General features: G+C 32.4%; 1 long non-coding RNA gene across 1 annotated transcript in view; it reads right to left on the bottom strand.

Annotated features, from left to right (window-relative positions):
- Positions 1–10,078: 10,078 nt before the first annotated feature.
- Positions 10,079–26,486, bottom strand: part of LOC132013033 (uncharacterized) — a 48,086-nt gene continuing 31,678 nt past the window's right edge. Inside the window, exon 3 of the long non-coding RNA XR_009402852.1 lies at positions 10,079–10,809. This is a non-coding gene — a long non-coding RNA (uncharacterized LOC132013033). The remainder of the gene's footprint in view (positions 10,810–26,486) is intronic.

Below are 26,486 nucleotides of genomic sequence, written 5' to 3'. Positions count from 1 at the left end.
AAGAGAGACAACCAACTACTGGACCATGAGGGGAGCATTCAAGAGATAAGTGATACCATAAGACAAAACAACATTAGAATAATTGGGATTCCAGAAGAAGAAGAAAGATAGAGTGGAGCAGAAGGTATATAGAAGAGAATTATTGTAGAGAATTTACCTAATGTGGCAAAGGGAACAAGCATCAAAATCCAGGAGGTGCAGAGAACCCCCTTCAAAATCAATAACAATAGGTCCACACCCCATCATCTAATAGTAGAATTTACAAGTCTTAGCGACAAAGAGAAAATCCTGAAAGCAGCCTGGAACAAGAAGTCTATAACATAAAATAGTAAAAATATTAGATTGGCAGCAGACTTATCCACAGGTCTCAGGCCAGAAAGAACTGGCATGATATATTCAGAGCACTAAACGAGAAAAACATGCTGCCAAAAATACTATATCCAGTTAGGCTATCATTGAAAATAGAAGGAGAGATAAAAAGCTTCCAGGACAAACAAAAACTGAAAAATTTCTGAACACAAAACCAGCTCTACAGGAAATATTGAAAGGGATCCTCTAAGCAAAGAGGTACCCTAAAAGTTGTAGACCAGAAAAGAACAGAGAGAATATACAGTAACAGTCACCTTATAGGCAATACAATGGCACTAAATTCATATCTCTCAATAGTTACCCTGAATGTAAATGGGCTAAATGCCTCAATCAAAAGATGCAGGGTATCAGAATGGATAAAAAAACAAAACCCATCAATATGCTGTCTACAAGAAACTCATTTTAGACCCAAAAGCACCTCCATATTTTAAGTGAGGGGATGGAAAACAATTTACCATGCTAATGGACATCAAAAGAAAGCTAGGGTGGCAATTCTTATATCAGAGCAATTATATTTTAAGCCAAAGACTATAATAAGAGATGAGGAAGGACACTATATCATACCCAAAGCATCTGTCCAATAAGAAAGTATCTAACAATTTTAAATATCTATGACCTAACATGGGAGCAACCAACTATATAAACCAATTAATAACAAAATCAAAGAAACACATAGACAGTAATACAATAATAGTAGAGACTTTAACACTCCCCTCAATGAAATGGACATTTCATCCAAGCAAAAGATCAACAAGGAAATAAAGGTATTAAATGACACACTGCAGATGGACATCACAGATATATTCAGAACATTCCATCCCAAAGCAACAGAATACACATTCTTCTCTAGTGCACATGGAACATTCTCCAGAATAGATCACATCCTAAGTCATAAATCCGGTCTCAACCAGTATCAAAAGATTGGGATCATTTCCTGCGTATTTTCAGACCACAATGCTCTGATGCTAGAACTCAATCACTAGAGGAAATTTGGAAAGAACTCAAATACATGGAGACTAAACAGCATCCTTCTAAAGAATGAATGGGTCAACCAGGAAACTAAAGAAGAATTGAAGAAGTTCATGGAAACAAATGAAAATGAAAACACAACCATTCAAAATCTGTGGGACAAGCAAAGGCAGTCATGAGAGGAAAATATATAGCGATACAAGCCTTTCTCAAAAAACAAGAAAGGTCTCAAATACACAACCTAACTGTCTAACCTACACCTGAAGGAGCTGGAGAAAGAACAAGAAAGAAAACCTAAACCCAGCAAGAGAAGAGAAATAATAAAGGTCAGAGCAGAAATCAATGAAATAGAAACAAACAAACAAACAAAAACCTCAAAAAAACAAAAACAAAAACCAATAGAACAAATCAACGAAACTAGGAGCTGGTTCTTTGGAAGAATTCATAAAATTGATAAACCCCTGACCAGTCTTATCAAAAAAAAAAAAGAGAAAGAACCCAAATAAATAAAATCATGAATGAAAGAGGAGAGATCATAACCAACACCAAAGAAATACAAAGTATTATAAGAATATATTATGAGGGACTCTACACCAACAAATTTGAAAATCTGGAAGAAATGGATGCATTCCTAGAGACATATAAACAACCACAACTGAACCAGGAGAAAGAGAAAACCTGAACAGAACCATAACCAGTAAGGAGATTGAAACAGTCATCAAAAATCTCCAAACAAACAAAAGCCCAGGGCTAGATGGCTTTCCAGGGGAATTCTACCAAACATTTAAAGATGAATTAATTTCTATTCTCCTGAAACTGTACCAAAAAACAGAAATGGAAGGAAAACTTCCAAACTCATTTTATGTGGCCAGCATCACCTTGATCCCAAAACCAGACAAGGATCCCATCAAAAAAGAGAATTACAGACCAATATCCTTGATGAACACAGATGTGAAAATTTCTCACCAAAATACTAGCCAATAGAATCCAACAGTGCATTAAAAGGATTATTCACCACGACCAAGTGGGATTTATTCCAGGGCTGCAAGTATGGTTCAACATCCGCAAATCAATCAATGTGATAAAATACATTAATAAAAGAACAAGAACCACATGATACTTTTAATAGATGCTGATGAAACATTTGACAAAGTACATACAGCATCCCTTCCTGATCAACAAAACTCTTCAAAGTGTAGGAATAGAGGGGACATACCTCAATATCATCAAAGCCATTTATAAAAAACCCATTGCAAATATCATTCTCAATGGAGAAAAACTGCGAACTTTTCTGCTTAAGGTCAGGAACATGGCAGGGATGTTCATTATCACCACTGCTATTCAACATAGTACTAGAAGTCCTAGCCTCAGCAATCAGACAAGAAAAAGAAATTAAAGGCATCCAAATCGGCAAAGAAGAAGTCAAACTATCACTCTCTGCAGATGATATAATACTATATGTGAAAAACGCAAAAGACTCCACTCCAAATCTGCTAGAACTTATACAGGAATTCAGTAAAGTGTCAGAATATAAAATCAATGCACATAAATCAGTTGCATTTCTTCACACCAACAGCAAGGCAGAAAAAAGAGAAATTAAGGAGTCAGTCCTATTTACAATTGCACCCCAAACCATAAGATACCTAGGAATAAACCTAACCAAAGGAATAAAGAATCTATACTCAGAAAACTATAATGAGCTCATGAAAGAAATTGAGGAAGACACAAAGAAATGGAAAAATGTTCCATGCTCCTGGATTGGAAGAACAACTATTGTGAAAATGTCCATGCAACCTAAAGCAATCTGTACATTTAATGCAATCCCTATCAAAATCCCATCCATGTTTTTCAAAGAAATGGAACAAATAATTCTAAAATTTATATGGAACCAGAAAAGACCTCAAATAGCCAAAGGAATATTGATAAAGGAAGCCAAAGTTGGTGGCATCACAATTCCACACTTCAAGCTCTATTACAAAGCTGTCATAATCAAGACAGTATAGTACTGGCACAAAAATAAACAGAAAGATCAATGGAACAGAATAGAGAGCACAGAAATAGACCCTCAACTCTATGGTCAACTGATCTTCAACATTAGGACATTAGGAAGGGTATGTGCTATGGTGAGTGCTATGAAGTGTATAATCCTGGTGATTCACAGACCTGTACCCCTGGGGCTATAAATATATCATATGTTTATTAAAAAAATAAAAAAATATATAAAAATTCATAGATCCTCTAAACAAATATATAAGGGGAAACAAGGTAGTTTTAAAAATATATTAACCTACATATTTATTATTTTCACTACTTTTTATTTCTTTCTGAAGATCTGATTATTCTATCTGTTAACATTTCCTTCAGTATGAAAATTTTCTTTAATATTAGTTTTCATACAGGTCTATTGGAATTGTGTTCTTAGTTTTTATTTCAAAAATGTCTTTATTCCACCTTTATTTAAAAATATGCATTTTTACTTAACATAAAATTCTCGTTAACCCTTTTTATTTTCCAGCACTTAAAATACTGTTATCCCACTTTATCTGGCCTCCACTGTTTCTGATGATGTTAATTTTATTTGTGTTTTTTATCTCATATATATTTATAAATTACTGGTTACTTGCAAGATTTTTCTCTTTGTATTTGGATTTCATGTTATGTGTTAAACCTAGGATTTTTATTGTATTTAAGTATTTGGATTTCTCGAATCTGTAAATGTTTGTCTTTCATCATTTTTGAAGTTTTGACCTTTATATTTTCATTATTTTTTGTTCAAAATTTCTTTCCCCTCTTTCCTTCTGGGATTGTAGTTATAGTATACATTTGTTAGACTACTTGATATTGTCCATAAAAATATCTGATTTTTAAAAGTTACTTTAGCTTTTTGTTACAACAAATGTTTTTGTGAAAGAAGGAAAAACATTTTCTTTTATTTTTTAAAGAATTTATTTATTTATTTGACAGACAGAGATCACAAGTAGACAGAGAGGCAGACAGAGAGAGTAAGGGAAGCAGGCTCCCCGCTGAGCAGAGAGGCCGACATGGGGCTCCATCCCAGAACCCTGGGATCAGGACCTGAGCCGAAGGCAGAGGCTTTAACCCACTGAGTGACCCAGGCATCCTGGAAAATCATTTTTTAAGTTTTAAAATCTTAGAATGTTATTATTGAGTCAAATCAAATCAGCCATGAAATCCTGTTCCTATATTTTGCAAAGGAAAATAAAATGGAATATGGAGCAATTTAATTACTTAAGTACACATTGAAAATTGATTGTATAGGTTAACCTAAAGTTCAAAATCTGCAAATTTTTACATCCATGATTAGTCCAGTACATTATGCTACTACTAATAAATATGTAAAATATTATTTTATTTAAAATAATTAAAATACATTATGAGTTATAAAAATTAATAGCACACAAATACTCAAACTCAATTAAATAATTGTCCTTTGAATTATTAGTTTAGTTTATAATCTATGTTTTTTTTTTTTTTTTGCTATACTTTTGGTTTTATGTTAAGAAAATATTAGTTAATCCAAGACCCGAAATATTTATCCTTATATTTTCTTCTAAGAGTTTCATAATTTCAGCTCTTAAATTTAGATTTAGTACTCATTTTGAATTAATTTAATATATGGTATGAGGGGTCCAACCTTTCTTTCTTTTTAATGTGGATAGCCAGTTGTCCTAGCACCATCTGTTGAAAGAATATTCTATCCTCATTGCATTGTGCTAACATCATTGCTGAACATAAAGGTGCAGGTTTATATTTGAATTCTCACTTTTATTGATTGATCAGTATTGCTATCTTCATGTCAGTACCTCTGTCTTGATAACTGTAACTTTGTATTAAATTTTTAATTTGGGAAGTGCAAGCCTTCCAACTTTGTTCTCCTATTTCAAGAGTGTTTTGGTTATTATAGGCTTCTTGGACTTCCATATAAATTTTGGGATAATCTTGCCAATTTCTGCAAAAATGGATTTAGATAGATTATGTAGAATCTATAAACAGATTTGGTGAGTGAATCTTGGAAATACTAAGACTCCAGTTCATTAAAATGGGATACATTTTCATTTATTTAGATCTACTTTAATTTCTTTAAACAATGTTTTGTAGTTTTCAACATATGTCATACTTTTTTTTTGTCAAAGTATTCATAAATGTTTATTCTTTTCAGTGCTATTGTAAATGGTATCTTCTTGGTTTTATTTTGAGATTATTCATTGCTGGAGTCTAGAAATACGATTAATGTATGTGTTTTGATATTTGTAATGGAACAGTGGCTAATTCATGAATTGCTTCTGTTAGCTTATTCTCTGTGATTGATTGGAATCACAGATTAGAATCACAAGAACAGGGTGTCTGGGTGGCTCAGTGGGTTAAGCCACTGCCTTCAGCTCAGGTCATGATCTCAGGGTCCTGGGATCGCGTCCCGCATCGGTCTCTCTACTCAGCAGGGAGCCTGCTTCCCCTCTCTCTCTTTGCCTGCCTCTCTGCCTACTTGTGATCTCTGTCTGTCAAATAAATAAATAAAATCTTTAAAAAAAAAAGAATCACAAGAACAATTAATTTACAAATACAGTTTTACTTCTTCCTTTCCAATATGGATCCTTTGGATATCTTCTTGACTAATTGCCTTATCTAGAACATGCACTATAATTTTAAATAGAATTTGCAAGAACTGGCAATTTCTAATTTTAGCAGTAAAGCATTCAGTTTTTCACCATTAAATCTAAATGTTAGCTGTAGTTTTTTTTTTTTTTTTTGTGGATGATTCAACGGGTTAAGGAAGTTCACATATAATCCTAATTTATGAGTTTTTAATGATTAGATTAATGATTAATGACATTAATCAAATGACATTAGGTTCATAAAAAATCTGTTCAGATGATCATGTGGCTTTTGTCTTTTTCTTCTTGCTAATACATTGTATTAAATTGGTAGAATGTTATGTGTTAAACCAGTCTTTACTCCTTGAGGTAAATCCAGTTGATTATGATATATAATCCTTTTTATGTGCTGCTGGATTTTGTTTACTAGTATTTTGTTGAGGATTTTATATTTATATTCATAAAGGATTTTGGTCATAATTTGATTTTGTGATTTCCTTATGTGATTTTGGTACAACGGTAACATATGTAACATACAATGAGTTTAAAAGTGTTTTATTCTTTTGAAAAGCTGGTGAAAAATTGGTGTAAATTCTTTACTATTTGGTACAATTTGCCTGAGAAGCCATCGGAGCCTGGGCTTTTCTTTGTGGGAATTTTTTGATTATTTAATCTTGTTACTTGTTATGAACTAGATTTTCTCTTTTCCTTAATTGTTTTTGGTAATTTATGTCTTTCTAGGAATTGTCCATTCTAGTAGGTTACCTTATTTTTGGGCATACAGTTGTTCATAATATTTATATTAATTTTTATATCAGTAATGTGGTAGTAATGCCACTTCTTTTATTCCTAATTTTAATAACTTCAGTCTTCTGTTTTCTTGGTTAGTACAACTAAGTTTTGTAATTTTTGTTGATATTTCCAAAATCTGACTTTTGCTTCTTTGATTTTCTGTTGTTTTTCTAATCTCCATTTCACTGATTTCTGCTATAGTCTTCCTTATTTTCTTTTGAAGCACTGCTTTTGCTTTAGCCTAAAGTTTTGTTTTGTTGAGTTTCTCTTTTCTTTCATCTGAAAGTATTTTCCAATATCTGTCATAATTTCTTTTTTCTTTTGAGGTTGATACTTTTTTTTTTTTTGGTAGGATTTTATTTATTTGTCAGAGAGAGAGAGAGGGAGAGTGCAAGCAGAGGGAACATAGGCAGAGGGAGAATGCAGGCTCCCCACTTAGGATTTCCCCACGTGGGACTAAATCCCAGGACCCTGGGTTCATAACCTGAGCCAAAGGCAGATGCTTAACTGATTGAGCCACCAAGGCATCCCTGCAATTTCTCTTTTAACCCATTGCTTACTTAGCAGTATATTTTTAATTTCCACATATTTGTTACTTTGAAAATTTTCTCCTGACTTGATTTCTAATTTTATCCATTGTGGTTGGAAAACATACTATGTGTGACTTAAATTCTTCTGAATTTTTTGGAATTTGCTTTATGGGGTAAAATATGGTCAGTACTGGAGACTCTTCTATGTTTACTTAAGGAAAATGTCTGTCCTGATGTTATTGAGCATAGTGTTGTATAAATGTTTGTCAGATCTCTCCATTCTGGAAAATGGACCTGATAAGAATTTATATCTGCTGTTGAATGGAGTACTCATTAAATGTCTGCTAAGCCTAATTGGTGTATACTGCCAATTGTCTTTTTATTCTGTCCATTATCAAAAGCAAGGGATTAAAGCATGTATTGTTGAAATTGTCTGTTTCCTCCCAGTTATGTCAGTTTTTGCTTCATATTTTGGGATTCTGTTGTCAGTGCACATATGTTTATAATTCTTATATCTTCTTGATAATTGGCTATTTTATCAGTATAAGGTGTCCCTCTTTGTCTTTAACAATTTTATGTCATACTTTTTGTCTGATATTAATATAGCCTCTCTAATTCTCTTTTATATACTGTTTACATGGCATGTCTCTTATTATCCATTTACTTACTCTGCTTTAGCCTTCATTTTCTACTTTCACAGAGATTCAAAGTCAGCCCAAGGTTAGAATTAAGAGACTTTCCTGGTTTTTCTTGAGCATATACATATCCTCGTGTATCTTTGTTGTCTCCTAGATTCCCAGCATTATGTCAGTTATTGCCAAAGTTCTCTATGGACATTTCATTCTCCAATGTATTATCATTATCACTATTATTATTATTAATTATTATTGTTATTATTATTATTGCTTTGGTTAGCTTCTTTTTAGGCATAACTAACAATACCAGCTAAGGTACTGACACTTTAAGACAGTTGCTGCTGATTAATTCTGACAAATGCTATAAAAACAGGCTATTTGTTTGGAGTAAAGTGCTAAGTTAGGCCACACAAGAGAAAACATGAGAGTTGAGCAGCTTTTCAGTGAGCAAAGATGTCTAATGATGACAGTTCTTTGGGAATGGGACTTCTCTGGACCTCCAAATTTGTTTTATCCCTGGAAGTTACTGCTATTAACCTTGTCATCTTACCTTGTTTTCAAAGACCGTTTTCATGCATACATCAGGTAAAGGAAGGCAGATATAAGAGTAGCTAAACCAATCAAACTTGCTGTTTTTACTGAGATTTGTCTGTTTCTCTTGAATAAACACTATTCAGAGCGTTATAGATGTTTAATTTCTAGTGATCCAAAGGTCTAAATGTTTAATTTCTTGTGATCCAAAGTTGATTTGGACAGCATTTACCGGTGTTTTGTTGCTTTTATGAAGGAGAGGATTTTTGAGGTACTTATTAGGCAATTCTGATAGTGTCCCTTTTGAAATATCCTTCTAATGTAAATGTAATGTAATGTAAATGTAATGTGTAATCTATACTTAATGTTTATTAAGTATCTACTATGTTAGAGATAATATTTTAATTAATAGAGTTAAAAGCAAGCTGAGGCCTATAAATTTATGATAGTTGACAATTACTGGGTGGCAAAGGAGTATCTGGTAAAATGCCAAGTGCATTATTGAATGTTCTCATTGAATTTACACAATCACTTTTTAAGGCAATTTTTATTATCACCCTTATCTGGATGAGTAGAGTCAAATTTAATGATATTGGATCTCTTGTCCAAGCTGTTACAGTTGGTTTGGGGCTAGGGCACTGTTTGATATCCAGATTAATATGTTTTAAAACTAAAATATTATATATTAGGAATAATTTATAATACATACATTCTATTGTTTAATTAATAAATTTAAATATACTCTACATTTGTATTTCATAAGCCGTTCTGCTAAAAGTTTTCTGGAAGAACTTTACTAAAGGACACTGTAGGTGAGGTTTGAAATCCTCATTTAAATAACTTCGTACCCTAGGGTTTTAGAGTTTTAATTTCATTATTCAGACATAAAGTAGTATTTTAACTTAAAGTTGACTATTTTTAATACCATCACACAAGACATATCAAATTGTTATCCTGCTGACCTTATTAAAAACATGAGTTAAAAATGTGGCTGAAAAGTTTTTTCCATGGTTGATAGGGAAAAATCAAATTGATCTTCTAGAATTTTCACTAGGGATTAAAAGCAATATGCCCTTCACAATCTTAGCCTTACTTGTCAGCAGGAGAAACTAGAAATGTCCATTCTGAATTTTCATTTTCTTGGAATTTTCTATTTGCTAATACTTTATTTTGGATATGTTCTTTTTAAAAAATTGTTATTTATTTGCTTATTTATTTATTTTAAAATTCAATTTCATTTCATTATTTACATTTAGTTAAATGTAATTTAACTGCAAAAATAATTTCATTATTTAGTTAACATAGTGTATTATTATTTTCAGACGTAGAGTTCAGTATTTCTTCTGTTGCATGTAACCCCCAGTGCTCATTACATCATATGCCCTCCTTAACATCCATTTCCCAGTTATCCCAATCCCCTATCCCCTTCCTTCAACAACCCTCAGGTTTTTCCTCTGGTTAAGAGTATCTTTTAGAATGTCTCTCTCTCTGATTTTGTCTTGTTTTGTTTTTCCCTTTGGCCCTCCCATGATCCCCCACTTTATTTCTTAAATTCCACATATGATTGATATTGTATGGTAATTGTCTTTCTCTGGGTGACTTATTTCACTTAGCATAATACCCTCTAGTTTCATCCACATCGTTGAAAATGGCAAGATTTTATTTTTTGATGGCTGACTAATTTTTCATTGTATATATTTACCACCTCCTCTTTATCCATTCATATGTCGGACAAATCTGGGCTCTTTCCAGAGTTGGGCTGTTGTGGACATTGCCCCTATAAACATTGGAGTGTAGGGGCTCTTTAGATCACCACATTTATGTCTTTAGGGTAAATACCTAGTAGTTCAATTGCTGGATCATAGGGTAGCTCTATTTTTAACTTCTTGAGGAACCTCCACTGTTTTCCAGAATAGCTATACCAGCTTGCATTCCCACCAGCAATGTAAGAGGGTTTCCCTTTTTCTACATCCTCACCAACATCTGTCATTTCCTCACTTGTTAATTTTGGCCATTCTGACTGGTGTGAGGTGGTATCTATTTGTGGTTTTGATTTGTATTTCTCTGGTGTCAAGTGATGTGGAGCATTTTTTTCATGTGTCTTTTGGCCAACTGGATGTCTTCTTTGGAGAAATTTCTGTTCATGTCTTTTGCCCATTTCTTGATTGGATTACTTGTTCTTGGGGTGTTGAATTTATACATTCCTGATAGATTTTGGATACTAGCTCTTTATCTGATAAGACATTTGGAAAAATCTTCTTCCATTCAGTTGGCTGTCTTTTGGTTTTGTCCTTTGATGTGCAAGTTTTTTATCCTGATGAAGTCCCAATAGCTCATTTTTGCTTTTGTTTCCCTCGTCTTTTATGTGTCCTAGAAGAGAACACAGAGATCAACCTCTTTGACCTTGGCTGCAGCAACTTTTAGCTAGACATGTTCTTTTAAATTTGATTTCCAGATTTTCAATATAAAACAAACAGAACATTTTAATATCACTAAATCTGATTTTTAAAATTAAATCAAAATCAAAGAACACTTCAGGCCCAGAAGCTTTCACTGTGAATTTTTCAAACTTTTAAGAAAAAAAATGTGATAGTAGTCTTACAAAACTCATTTAGAGATTATGGTATAAAGGGACACATCTCAATTCGTATTAGGAAACTAACAGATCTCAAAACCAACAGGAACTATACAAGAAAGGAAAGCTGCATTCAAATATATGTCATGGATGCATATGTGAAGATTATAAAAAGAATTAGAGGAAAACATTTAAAATTTGATTATCTGGGGTGTGTATTATAACTCTTCAAATTTGGTCTAACATTAAGAAAAAAAATCAGGGACAGGTATGATGAGTGGTATAATGAGCACTGGGTATTATATAAGACTGATGAATTACTGACCTCTATCTCTGAAACCAGTAATACGTTATATGTTAACTAATTGAATTTAAGTAAAAAAAATAAAAGCCTGAGTTCCAGAAATAAATAAATATCTCAGTTAAAAAAAAAAAAAGATAAAATTTAAAAATTCCAAAAGAAAACAATGTATTTTATTCCTTCACATAAAGAATTAAGAGAAACCATAGAATTATTTCAAAGCATGGTAGTTTTGATAAATGAGTTTGAGTTAGTTTTGATAAAATTCGATGTTTGGGGCACCTCGGTGGCTCAGTGGGTTAAAGCCTCTGCCTTCAGCTCAGGGCATGATCCCAGGATCCTGGGATCGAGCCCCAGATCGGGCTCTCTGCTGGGCAGGGAGCCTGCTTCCCTTCCTCTCTCTCTGCCTCTCTTTCTGCCTACTTGTGATCTCTCTCTCTCTCTGTCAAATAAATAAATAAAATATTTAAAAAAAATTAAATGTTTGCTTATGATAACAGGAATTATGTTCTCAAGAAACTAGAAACTGTTCTTTATACAAGTAACAAATACCTATGGGAAGCATGCTATTAAATGGTGAGATTATTGAATTTTTTTTCCTCCTCAAGGACAGGAATGACACATGCACATTTACCCTAATGAGCTTCTTAAGAGGCATATTATCCACAGAGTTGGTTTTATAACATACTGTGACTAGATATAAACCACTATGACATGTTTTAACTTACACAATATGAAAACATGTGCACGAGTAGAGTGCTTTAGCTAAACTACTAAATATTTGAGGAGTGTGAAACAATAGAATTCTTGTGTAGTCTAAGTCATTATAGCTGAAGGAACACTGATAGGAAATAATAAAACACTCATCCAATTGCTGTATATGTCTCACAATGATAGTGAGCTAGGGAATTAAGTCTGGCCTGCCACATCATGACTTCTAATTGAGCAACCCATTACTTTACTCCCTTTGTGAACCTTTGGACTACCAGTGAGCAGAATACAACTGGAGGTGGTCAAGGAAGAGTGAGCCTGACCAATGCAGAAATTCATATACACCTCTTCAATCTTTTTAGGTTATTTTAGCCATTTCCCTTGTTAAGAAAATTTATAAATGCTTAGTTCTGCTTTGAATTTCTTTTTTTCCTTCTGCTTTCTACCTCTTAAGGCTTTGCTTTGATCCAAAAAATTAAATAAAAACTAAAAATTGGAAGTTAATCAAACCACATATATATTCAACATTGTACTGGAGTTCTTATAAATGGCATATATAAAATTAGGGAAAATAAAGAGTTACACTTTCGTTATTTTCAAATGGCATGATTCTGTACATAAATAATAAACTAGTAGGTTATCAAATTTAACAAGGTGGCTGAATACAAGTTGAGTATACAAGTATCAATAGTATTTCTATACAATAATTTGAAAATACATCTTTTAAAAAAGTATTTCTCGTTCAATCAGAATAGTTAAAATACCTAAAAATTAAACTACCAAAATATATGCAATTCCAAAGTAAAGGACACTTCCCAGATTTGAAGTCTCAAGAGTATTCAAATATACCTTTTTCCTCAATTGATTTATAGTTTCTACACAATCACAACCAAAATTCCATTGGATTTTTTGGATAAATTAACAAACTAATTCTAGAGTTCATATAGAACTGTAAGACAATATTGAAGAAGATGATCCAAGTTGGAGAGATTATAATATCAAATACATTAGACATATAGACCATGTTACTAAATCATGTGTCTAGAAAAATATCAGAAATTTTGATCTTTTTAATTTTATTTCAAGTAAAGTACATAAGTACTTAAGTACATAAGTACTTAAGTAAAGTGTATCCATAAGGGAAGGATTATTTTCAGTGTCATGCTGAATCAATTTTATATATAAAATTGGAAAAATAAATAATATCTACTACCTCATAACTTGTTAAAAATTACATGTGAAATTTAGATTTAAATATAATAGATAAAGCAATAAATAGTTTATGAGAAAATAGAGGAGAATATCTTCACAAAGCAGCATACAAAAAAAAAACTAACCACAAAAGATATTATTGATAAATTAGACTTCATTAAAATTAAGAACATCCATTTATTGAAAGACACCATTAAAATGGTGAACAAAGTGAAGACATTAAAAATACATATATCAAAAAAAGGGGTTGTATCCTGAATATATTTTTTAAAATCCTATAAATTGTAGAGAGAAAAAAGAAACAAACTAAAACTTAACTAATCTACAAATTCGGGCAGGCACCTCACAAAAAGAAAAAAAAAAAAGAATAGGAATTTTCAGTGAACACGTGAAAAGCTACTCAGTACATTTTCTCTTCAGGAATTACATATTAAACATAATGTGATACCACTAAACACCCACCAAATTGTCTACAATTATGTATAAATTTTCTGCAATTAAGTGAAAATAAAGTGTGGATGAGGATATGGATCAACTGTAACTCACATATTTCTGGTGCTATGATAAATTTCCCTTTGAAAAACTCATTGAACATATCTTCTAAACCTAGCAATATTTCATCACATGACCCAGAAATCCCAGTTCTAAATATATACCCACTTCCAAATATATATCCATAAAAAGAATATACACATGAGTATTCCAGAGTATTCATAAGTACCAAATCTGGAAACACTGTAAATATCCATTAAAGTCTGAATATATGAGTAAATTATAGAATATTCAAACAGTAGAATATTATATGCCAATAAAGAAGAATAGCTTTTTGGGTGCCTGTGTGGCTCAGTTGGTTGAGCAACTGCCTTAGGCTCAGGTCCTGATCTGGAGACCCACATTGGGCTCCCACCTCCAAAGGGAGTCTGCTTCCCTCTCTGACCTCTCTCCCCTTTCATGCTCTCCCTCACTGTCTCTCTCTCTCAAATAAATAAATAAAATCTAAAAAAAAAATTACTTTTTGATACATGAAGCAAGTACAATGAATCTTAAAGATCTATGGATGAATGAAAGATACATATAGAAAGCAGCACATATTGTATAATTCCATTTATTTAAAGTTTAAGGAACAGGCAAAGCTAATCTATGGTGATAGATATCAAAATAGTGATATCTTTGGACAGGGGAGGAGAGCCACTAGGAAGTGGCATGAGGGAGCCTTCTGAAATGTTGGAAATATTTTGCATCTTGTTGGGTGAGTTACATAAAAGCATAATATGTAAAAATCAATCTGAGTAAATATAAGATTTGTGATTTTTATTGTGCAGTATTGAAAGATGTTTATTATTTTTATTTTTTTATTATGTTCAGTTAGCCAGCATATAGTATTTCATAGGTTTTTTTTGTACTGTTCAGTTATTCATTAGTTGTGTATAACACCCAGTGCTCATGAAGGATGTTTTAAATTAAATAAATATAATTTGTTTTGTGGACACAACAATGATCTAATTTTCCTGTTTCTTTCTGTAGAAGTTTGGAAAATCAGACTAAAATCATCATCATTCTTCAACTGTTATATATTATTTTAGCATAAATCCTGATTTAAATGTATTGTGTTTCACCTTGATACTTTAAAGTATGATATTGACTCAATTCCTATAAATACATAAAACAACTTATAAATACATAAATACATAAAACAACAAATACATAAAACAAATTTGACATCAGCTTGAATGATGTCAAATATATAAAGGATCTTGAAATAGCTTGGTCCAAAGTTCCTAAAGAATATCTTGATTTCATTGACGATACAACCACCAAATACTGGAGTAGTTGTTTAAAGATTAGAAGAAATACTAGTCCTGGGATGTTAATTTTATTTTAATTATTTTTTCATACTCTGCCTATTTATATATATTTAATCTTTCCCAGTAGAAATATAGTGTATTAATTATTCCAATTAAAAATACAAATCATCCGTTGAGAGTTTATAAGTATAATTAAATGTCGCTGATGATTCTAAGAAATTTTTATATAAAGTGACTACAAGGCCATTCAAACACTTAAATCGTCCTTTTGACTTGTTATATTAATCATGTTCCTCAGCCAGTGGGCTGGTATGACAGCATGGAAACAGCAAATTCAGGAAATAAAATAATGCAATAAATTTACATTTGTGATTTACTGAGCCTGTCACTATACACATAAGTTGAATTTTCTGGAACTACTGAGAGTGTTTCCAAATGGCACCATTGGTGGAAAAATATGGCAAAATTAGTGGACACATCTACATAAGAGGATATTAGATCCCAGCTGAATTCACATAAATGGGCACTAAATAAACTTCATACAAAATTCATATAGAACCTTAAGGTTATCTAACTTCTACACGTCTGTTTTTGTTTTGTTTTGTTTTTTGTACAGTGCACTTAAAAACAGGTCATCTAAGTCCTTGCCCTCTTTTAAACTATCATCCACATACTTTTCTTCCCTTCCTCTGCACTAATTCATTCACTTAAATGATACCTAGCCTTTTTATTTCCTTTCATTAAATCCTCTAACTCAAACATTTTTAAAGCCTCAACCCACATTAAGAATTACATTATTACCAGTTTAAATAATAATACAATTAGAGAAATCCTGAACAATATTTATCTTAAACACACAAATCCTATTCTATTATATAAATATATGCTGGCTATTACCCAGTAAGTTGCTTTGATGATCTTATCTTAGATGATACAAGGAGTTGAAAGGTACTTATCAGGAGTTTGCTAAAATATTTCCAATAATATTTCATTTTACTGAGTGTTCTTACTTTAATTAAAAACTGATTTACAGTTGGGAAGAGGAGTAAATATATTTTTTCTCACTTCCAAACTGTAAATCTACATTTTTTTAACAATGTATATCTTTCTAATAGTCTCGGACACATTCTATTTTATCTACTCCTGCTCATCTCCCCACATTCATAAAAGACAATGGATGTGGCTTGCTGTCTTCATCACCATTAAATATGTTTCATCATCTCCATGTGTTCAGAATCCATGTGGATAACATAATCAGTGCCTTATTTCACAGCCCTCTAGCATCTATTGTAATGGTTTCTTCCCAATTTAATTGCTTAAAATGCTCAAGTCCTGAAACTTTTTTGTAATTTCACTTATGTACTTTGAAATGACTTAACAACGAAAAAAAAAAATAAAGTGATATAAGGAATTCTTATATATTTTTCATCTGAATTCTCCATTTTAAAATATTTTACCAAGTTAAAAAGAAATTTAAGGGCAGAGGACATGAACAGATATTTCTGCAAAGAAGACATCCAGATGGCCAACAGACACATGAAAAAGTGCTCCATATCACTCGGCATCAGGGAAATACAAATCAAAACCACAATGACATATCACCTCACACCAGTCAGAATGGCTAAAATCAACAAGTCAGGAAATGACAGATGCTGGCGAGGATGCGGAGAAAGGGGAACCCTCCTACACTGTTGGTGGGAATGCAAGCTGGTGCAACCACTCTGGAAAACAGCCTGGAGGTTCCTCAAAATGTTGAAAATAGAACTACCCTATGACCCAGCAATTGCACTATTGGGTATTTACCCTAAAGATACAAACGTAGTGATCCAAAGGGGCACATGCACCCGAATGTTTATAGAAGCAATGTCCACAATAGCCAAACTATGGAAAGAACCTAGATGTCCATCCACAGATGAATGGATCAAGAAGATGTGGTATATATACACAATGGAATACTATGCAGCCATCAAAAGAAATGAAATCTTGCCATTTGCGACAACATGGATGGAACTAGAGCGTATCATGCTTAGCGAAATAAGTCAAGCAGAGAAAGACAACTATCATATGATCTCCCTAATATGAGGAAGTGGTGATGCAACATGGGAGCTTAAGTGGGTAGAAGAAGAATCAATGAAACAAGATGGAATTGGGAGGGTGACAAACCATAAGTGACTCTTAATCTCACAAAACAAACTGAGGGTTGCTGGGGGGAGGGGGGTTGGGAGAAGGGGGTGGGATTATGGACATTGGGGAGGGTATGTGCTTTGGCGAGTGCTGTGAAGGTATAAACCTGGTGATTCACAGACCTGTACCCCTGGGGATAAAAATAAATGTTTATAAAAAATAAAAAATTTAATAAAAAAAAAGAAATTTAAAAATTTGGGTCCTCTAATCCATTTGAGAAAACTATTAAAAGAAATATTTATTATTTTTTAAAACCTTTTATTTGTTTATTTGTCAGATAAAATGCACAAGCAGGGGGAAGCAGCAGGCAAAGGGAGAAGCAGGCTCCCTGCTGAGCAAGGAGTCATACATGGGACTTGATCCTATGAATGGGATCATAATCTGAGCCAAAGGTAGATGCTTAACCAGCTGAGTCACCCATGCATCCATTAAAGGAAACATTTAATTGTGAATTAGAATATGGGTTTTTATGAGTTTATAAGCATAAAAATGGGATCAAATATAAATATTTAATTTTATAACATCTATAGGTAAAGAATGTGAATTAACAACAAAAATTAACATGAATATTAAATATAAACAAAAGTTTAGGTTTCTTTTGGATAGGATGAAATAAAATGAACAAGTAGCAGTTCTGATCCAGTCATGATTCCATTTTTAGATTTATAGAATTTAAAAAATAAAGCTACTTCTATTTCTTGATGAGTAAGTCATGGATCAGCAGTTTAGAAGACAGAACCACTGTGAGAGAAATCTTGAGGTGTTTATATAAAATGAATTTTGTAATTACTTTAATAAATAAAACCCAGAGGAAATAGAGGAAAAGACATTTGAGCTTGGTGGGGAAAAACACCTTAGGAATTGCATTAAAGCTTTAAAAAGACTCAGGAATTACATGGGAATACATGTTTATTTCTCTTTAAAAGTATTTATTAATCTAAGAATAAAAGTGTCATAGTTTTACTAGATGAAATGATGCTAACTTTGGGGACTGGGAGATAAATATATTTAAATTGCTTAAAATTTATTGCAGCACAAGAGTTATTATTGCTGATTCAGTTTGCTAAATACTATCCAAAAATCAATGCAAGTGGGAAAACAAATTGAACTTGTACTAAGATTTGAGGGATTCCAATACTGTTTCTCTTAAGCTGTAAACCCTTAGGCATCACATAAAATGAAACACATAATCAGCTTTCAGTGTGTATTTGCCTTCATTAATCATAAACTGTAGGCAAATTCTGAGCTTGCAAGTTTAGATTCTTTATTGTTGCTTCATGCTAATGATTATTGTCATTTATTCCCTCTGGGTTTAACATTTTCAGCAACTATAGAGTACAGATGGTAGAAAGGCCTTGCAGAAATGTAATCAGCAAGTGTGAACACGTTGTATTCAAAACACATGTTAAAAAAAAATACTGAAATACTCCCTCCCCTAGATAATAAAGTGCTATAATGTACATATATATAGCAAAACAGTCACAATTTTGTTTTATCATTGGAATCAGGATATGTATGTATTGAACATTAACTATTAGTGACTGTTAAGTGTTTATGTTAAACAAAGAGATAATAATCTATATATTCAAATAAATTACAATGTTAAAGTACTATGCTTACCTCATCCATAAAAATGACTAACAATAAAAACATTTAGAAAATTTATTTTAAAAAATGACAGCATTTTAAACATTATTTTGACATTAGAATCTTGTAATACTGTTAATCTATAAAACCATTTTAATCTCATAAAATTGTTACAACCATGGTCAGAACTTTAGTTACAGGCAAACACTGCTCAAATAAGAATACCAATTTTTTAAAAGTATTTAAAATATTTTTAAAATATGCGATGTTCACAGGCTCCTTTATATTTTATAGAAAGAAGACAATACCTAACCTTGAAAACCAACCCTTGGTTCGGTTCCTGCCAACATTAAAAGATAGTATTTATAGAACTATTAATACAGAGAACAAACTGATGGTTCCTGGGAGTGTGTGGTGGAGAGGGGGTATGTTGAGCAAAATGGGTGAAGAGGAGAGAGAGATTCAGGCCTCCAGTTATGGAATGAGTAAGTTACAGGAACAAAAAGTGGAACATACAGAATACAGTCAATGAAAGCATAATAGCATGTAATGAGACAGATGGTAGCTATACTTGTGGTGAACATAGCATAATGTATAAACTTGTCAAATCACTAAGTTGTACACTTGAAACTAATGTAACATTGTCAATTATACTAAAAGAAAAAGTAAAGCAAGCAAGTGAATGAATAAATAATTTTTTTAAATTTTAAAAGAGGATACCAATTTAGAGGAAGATATAACTGAATAATCAAGCTTTTTCAGTACTACTTCAAAAATGAAATGATCAATCAGTCTATTTCCAACCACACTTTTTTTTTCTTTTTCTATAAAAGGCTATGGGATTTAGTAAGAAGAAATCAATATCTTCCTGTGATCAACTAGCTTTGGATCCCCAGTGATATAGTTGAAATACTGATGCTTCATGAAGTTGCTCTAATATATTTTGGAAGTTTGATGTGTAACAACAAAAAAGTCTTTAAATTGAAAATAGCTGCATTTCTGTTGTTTTCTACTGTTTCTCTAAGAGTGGACTACCAACATTAATTAACCATTCTGCTAGCCAAATATAAAGATTCCTATTCCTTCTCAGTTCTACTAAATCAGAATATCTAAGACTACAATTATCTTTGGCTTTGGCCTCACTACTATGCTTTTTGGAATCAGTTATCATCTCATGAATCCACAAATTTAGTTCCAAATTTTTTTAAAAATTTTCCAAATTTTTCCAAATTTTCCAAAACATCACAAACTGTAGATGTTACCTTAGCATTTCTAGAGTGGCCTCATGTAGAGTCTGGGAAATTTCTTCTTCCTTTTACTATATGTACCATATTGTTGATTCATTAACATTGAATCTATAACCAACAACACTGTAACACATGCCTGAACAATGCTTATCTAAATCACATATTTTTTCCATATATCACAGTCTTTGTGTTTAGAAACTCTGATGGCACTTTGTGTTTAGAAACTCTCAGGCACTATGCTTGAGGGCATATTAAATTGCAAAATCACCAACAAAAACCACAAAAATGCAAAAAAAAAAGACAATAAACTTTGAAAAAGACATTTATTTGTAGGATGAGAGCTGAAAATAAGAAAGCAGAATGGTATCTTTTTCAGCTTAGAATATGTGTATTGGGCAACTCAAAAAATTTGCCTCTCTGCAATTGCCTATAAATGACTGCAAAAGTACCCAGAGCATTGATTTTGGGTTTAGACATAAAATTTTAGCATCAGTTGTATTTATTTTTATTATTTGCAGGAAAGTAACATAATTATGTGATGAACAGTAACTATGCTATACCTCACAAGGAAACAATGAGAGCATGTATCTTTTTTCTTTTTTTTAAGATTTTATTTATTTATTTGACAGACAGAGATCACAAGTAGGCAGAGAGAGAGGAAGGGAAGCAGGCTCCCTGCTGAGCAGAGAGCCTGATGTGGGACTCGATCCCAGGACCCTGGGATCATGACCTGAGCCGGAGTCAGAGGCTTTAACCTACTGAGCCACCCAGGCGCCCTGAGAGCCTGTATCCTTTACTCTTAGTTTGTGAATTGGCTATGGGGTTATTAAAAGATACATAAGAGTTAGTTATATTGGGGTGGCTGTGTGGCTCAGTCCATTGAGGGTCTGACTTGGTTTTCGTTCAGGTTGTGATCTCATGGTCATGGGATCAAGCCTTGAGCCTCTGGAGAAGTTGGAGACTGCTTTTAAAGTGACTGTGCTATTAAAAGAAGACCTTAGACTCATTTATTGATGAACAAAGAGAGGGCCTAATTTAAAGTAATTGACACTAATGGTGACAAATGTGGTCTGTGGGTGGCAGGGATGGAAACACCTCATTTGTAGGTACCTTATATAACCATGCCAAGAAAATACTCTGGAGGCAGCAACTAATCTAAGTTGGCCCAGTTTCTGTGCATAAGGTGTATGACATGTGGATCCAGAGCATGCCGATGAGAGTGCATTCAGAAGGAAAACAAAGGGGTACCTGGGTGGCTCAGTCGTTAAGCAGCTGCCTTTGGCTCAGGTCATGATACCAGGGTCCTGGGATCAAGCCCTGCATGGAGCCCCACAGTGAGCCCCGCTTCGGGCTCCCTGCTCCATGGGAAGCCTGATTTTTCCTTCTCCCACTCCCCCTGCTTGTGTTCCCTCTCTTGCTGTGTCTGTCAAATAAATAAATAAAACCTTAAAAGAAGAATAAGGAGAAGAAGAAAAAGAAGAAAAATAGAAACAGAGAAATCAATAACTGGCTCAAGCAAGAAATTCAAAGACTAGGGGTTATTTAGGTTTTGGCAAAATCATATACCATATACTTCCCTTATCAGTCTCACAATGCTACTCCCCTGTGGATGTTTCCTAGAATTACTTCCCTGCATGAAAGGGCCACTTGCACTAAACCTGCCTGGGCCTTGTTTTGGGAAGGATTCAATGTGAGAATCAGAAATAGACTAAGACAAAGATCTATCATTTACTCATTTTAAGCTTTTTGGTTTTACATAAATATTTCTATTCTAGATGTAACCCAAAGTAAAAAATAAAATAAAATTGTAGCTAACAACTAAAATGCATTATTATTATTATTATTGTTAATTTTTTTTAGCATATTAGCCTCAGTTCTGCAGCCCATTGTAGTCCTGAATGTGAGGTTGTAACCCATGAATAAGAGAGAAAACTAGTATAAGTTTTGTTTCATTTTATTTTGTGTTCTGTCCACATGGATAGAGAATGAGACCAAATGAAATTGAAGATAAATTGTGAAAATTAGATAGTTGGGAAATTATGAAAAAGTAAACACCTAATCAAATAGAGAGTTACTGAGGTCAAAGTAAATGTAGCAGAAGTAACCCAGTGTGTGGGGGTTCTTTGGTGAACATGGAGATGCTCCCTGGAAATATGCCCTATTTACTCTGAGTGTGTTTCTCAGGAAAGAAATAGTGAATTCTAAACATCAGTCAAACCTAGATATTGCATGGAGCATGGGTGTGGTGCATAAGCAATGAATCTTGGAACACTGAAAAAAATAAAATAAAATTACAAAAAAACACCCAATATTGTGACTATGTTATCACAGTATCAATCAGAAATAAAATTGTAGCCATTCTTTTCTTTCCTTTACCCTATCATACATGGATATTTCATAGTAAAGGGTGCCATCTTGAAATATCTGATAAACTTGGAAGGAGTAAAACTCCATAGAGAGCAAAAAATTTCTTTTAAACTGCAATTATATATCTACCCATTTTATTCCTATGAGTAAACTAAAAATTCAGAGTCCTGATTAAATTATAGTATGGCATCTTTGGTCAATTTTTTAAACTCTTTTTAACAAAATGAAAGGTAATTTTGAGATAATGCATTTCTCTTATATTAGAATGATAGAATTCCTCTAGCTCTTTCTAAGTTAGATACCCAGAGAGTGATTTTAAAATTTATAGAGAATAAAACAGACACAAGTGCATATAGAAAAGATAATATTGAATCTATTGTATGTCAATATGTATGTTGAATTTAAAATCAATTAGTGAACATAGTCTTAGTCTTTGGCTTTTGTTATCATGTTATCTTTATGAGGCGACTTCAAAAATTTTGACCTCTATTCTGATTCTGGATTTTCTACCCTGCTTATTCAAGCTATTTTGGACTGCATGCAGTGCAAAATGTTTGCTAACTCAAAGCAAACTAGAGTGCTGATTTTATAAGAGCAACTCAATGTACAAATCATCTGTTCCTCAAATTGCTATTCCTATCACACTCAGAACTGCTGTTTATATACTTAATAAACTCAGTTTTACATGTACAGGTATATTATAAATTAAAGATTAAATATGAATTGTGTTTCTTCTTGGCTAAATTAACAGAATAAGAGAACTACAATTGAAAACACTCACTGATTATAATACACTGACTTGAAAATTGACTTTGGTTGATTCTGCTTTTAGTAATTTTAGAAATGACAGTTTAAAAGTGAGAAAATTATTTGGTATTCATAGTTGTACTCCTTGAACTTCTCCTACAATTTGAAGTTTCAAAGAAAATTTGTTAACTTTAACAACATTAAAGTTTCTTATGTTTTGTATATGTCTGTATTTCGTAGGTTCCAAAAAAGAAGTGAAATCTTTAGAAGGTTGTTCTATGTTTCTAACCTGAAGGAAAGCAGCAATCACCAGCAATCTAATAATAAAGCTAGTATTTAAGAGGTTAGGTTTCTAGGAAATTTTTGCAAATTGAAGATATTTGGAGAGTTTTAATAAGTAGAGTTTTGGATTCTTATAAAACTCACACCACATTGTTTTTGTCATAGCTATCAAAATCTTATAGTTATCTTTTGATCCTATGTAAAAGGACATCTGTGGATTTAGAAAAAATTTCCCCAACTGTTTTCCAAAGAACACTAGTTCTAGAGTATATTTATAGATTACTCTCTCACACATATATGAATGAATGCTATAGTGATATAATTTTGTGACTGGCTGGAATTAAATTTTTCTGACTATAGTTTTTACTCAGAATGTACTGTATATACATATATAGTATATATGATTAGTTATTCTTCCACCGAATGAAGCGTGTAATATTTTAAAAATATAAATACAAAACCCCTTTTTCAAACAAAACAAAACAAAAACCCTTTTCCAGAACATTTTTAAAAACTAGTATTTAGCAGAGCATATTTGGGGAAATAGTCTTTTAAGTCAGTGGGGTTAACATGTCTGAGATGATGGATTATTTTTCTGTATTAATCATGTAAAATCCTGCTTTATAGGAGAAAGTAATATATGTTTCTTTAGGAATAATATAATGTGTCTTGATGTGTGTAATCTAGGAAAAAAACTTTCTATTACTTGGAGGCAATGCCACTAAATTTACAATATTATTGACCAACACTCTATATACCTCTAGACACTTCCTAATATTTTCCTTGAATTTGTTTATTTTACCTGTATTTTTACTTGTATCAATATCATGAGGAAGAAGGTAATGCTATTGCCCCCAAATTAAAAGAGAGAGCCCTGAAGGACAATTAAGATATCATGACTGAAATCATATAGTTATTACATGGCACAGTTGAAATCAGCTCAAGCTGTTTGACCTCACCCACAAACACACTAAAAATCCATTTTGTTTACCACTATTTTATGCTGTCATTTGACATTTAGCATATTATATTTGATAGTTCAGGAGGAAAATTCATACAAACACTGATGTTAAAATGATATTTGTACACGATCTCATCTTCACATTTGAATTACTTAAGAAACTAATCAGAAGTATAGTTAAATTATAAATTTAACAGAAAAACAATGGTATCAACTCATTAAAAGTGACAACTTAAGTTTGTTGCTTGAATACTACTTATGAAAACAGATGTTCATTTTAAAAGAAATGTATGGTCTTTGAGAAAACACCCACATCAATACAATGCACATTATCATTTACAAAGGTTTTCTTCAAACTGTCAGCTCACTGAAATCTTCCATGGTGAACTGATAAGCAAAACTGATGATGCCACCTATTACACTTGTCTATATCTTTTTAAATATATACTAAGTGATTTTAGGTCACAGTTATTTTTCCTTATGCTTATTTTGTCATTAGTCAAACAATATGTTTAATGAAATACCAAATATATATATGTTTATCCTTGGGATAATCAAAGGTTGTTTGAGGTACAAAGTATCAGAAAATAGATTTTTCAGAAAAAATACTCTAAATTTTAAGCTGGGGATAAAGGAACTGTGTGAAATAAATGAAAAAGAATTAAAATTCTGAAGAAAACTGTTGGTCAAAACCTAGAGATTTTGTAGAAAACAACAAATAGAAAAAGAAAAAAAACAAAATTTTGCCACAATATAAGACAGATCTTACTATACTTGCTAATAGTTTATAACTCTCAAATTTCTAGGTTGGTAGAACTACACCTCTACTACTTTCACATCATATATTTTTTATTTGCCTCCTTCAGATTTCCAGTTTGTCCTATCCCTTATTAAAATATATCAAATATTTTTATCTAGATTAACTCCATTATTTCCACTTTCAGAATTAAGGAAAATATGAAATAAATTTCTTGGCATTGAATTAAAAATATATTGTCTAAGCTTCCTTTCACATACTTTGTTTTCTATGATAAAGTCTTTAACAATTCAAGAACTGAAAATCAATTTATATGTCATATAATTTAAGTATTATCTCTTTTGTCTTACTGAATTAGATCACCACTATAGGATTTTGTATACAAGGTAACAGTTCTAAACCTATATGGTTTTGTATCCACTGTAGTTAGTGAAAAATCAGTTACCTTCTCTTGACATAGGAATAATGACAGCAAGAAGGATATAACATTCTGTCATCCTAACTGCAGCAGATAAAAATAGTATTGTTTTGGGCACCTGGGTGGCTCAGTGGGTTAAAGCCTCTGCCTTTGGCTCTGGTCATGATCCCAGGGTCCCGGATTGAGTTCCGCATTGGGCTCTCTGCTGAGCAAGGAACCTGCTTTCCCCTCTCTCTCTCTCTCTGCCTGCCTCTCTGCCTACCTGTGATCTCTCTGTGTCAAATAAATAAATAAAATATTTAAAAAAATAGTATTGGTTTTCCTATAATAATTGACATATGTCAAGACAACTTTTATTATCCTTTAAACTTTATTAATAATCTAGTGTGTTATACTACTTCTCTGAATGGCAACCAAATGAGAATCTTCATGTGGTACAGTAATTTTCACTTAGATAATCATAAACTTGTTGAAGGAATTTAGAAGCAAGAATAAAGAATGTAACCTTGATTTCCATTTGCGCAGAACAAGTTGCAGGCAGTTATGGTGGTGCTGAAAATTCTTCAGATGTTTTTAAATGAGAGCTTTTAATTCTCTAGCCTCTAATGACATTAATTGTTCAGTACAGAAAAAAAAGGATATACATCTGAGAAAGAAGATTCAAAAGCTGCTCTTAGAGATCAGATTTCTCTATATAATTTAAAAAAACTAGAACTATTGTGATATATATATCTTTGGAAACAATCTAGGATATTCAAAAGGAAATTAGCAAGTTGTTTGATCTGCACTTAGATAATGAGAAAAGTTATTCATTCCATACCTTTTATAAAACATGTCATACATTATCCTTAATGTGTGAACATACATATAATGATAAAGAGACATTTTATAAC

The sequence above is a fragment of the Mustela nigripes genome, chromosome 3 (assembly GCF_022355385.1).
Source record: "Mustela nigripes isolate SB6536 chromosome 3, MUSNIG.SB6536, whole genome shotgun sequence".
NCBI lineage: Eukaryota > Metazoa > Chordata > Mammalia > Carnivora > Mustelidae > Mustela > Mustela nigripes.
Note: the sequence above shows the minus strand (reverse complement) of the source record. Positions and strands in the feature narration are given on the sequence as shown.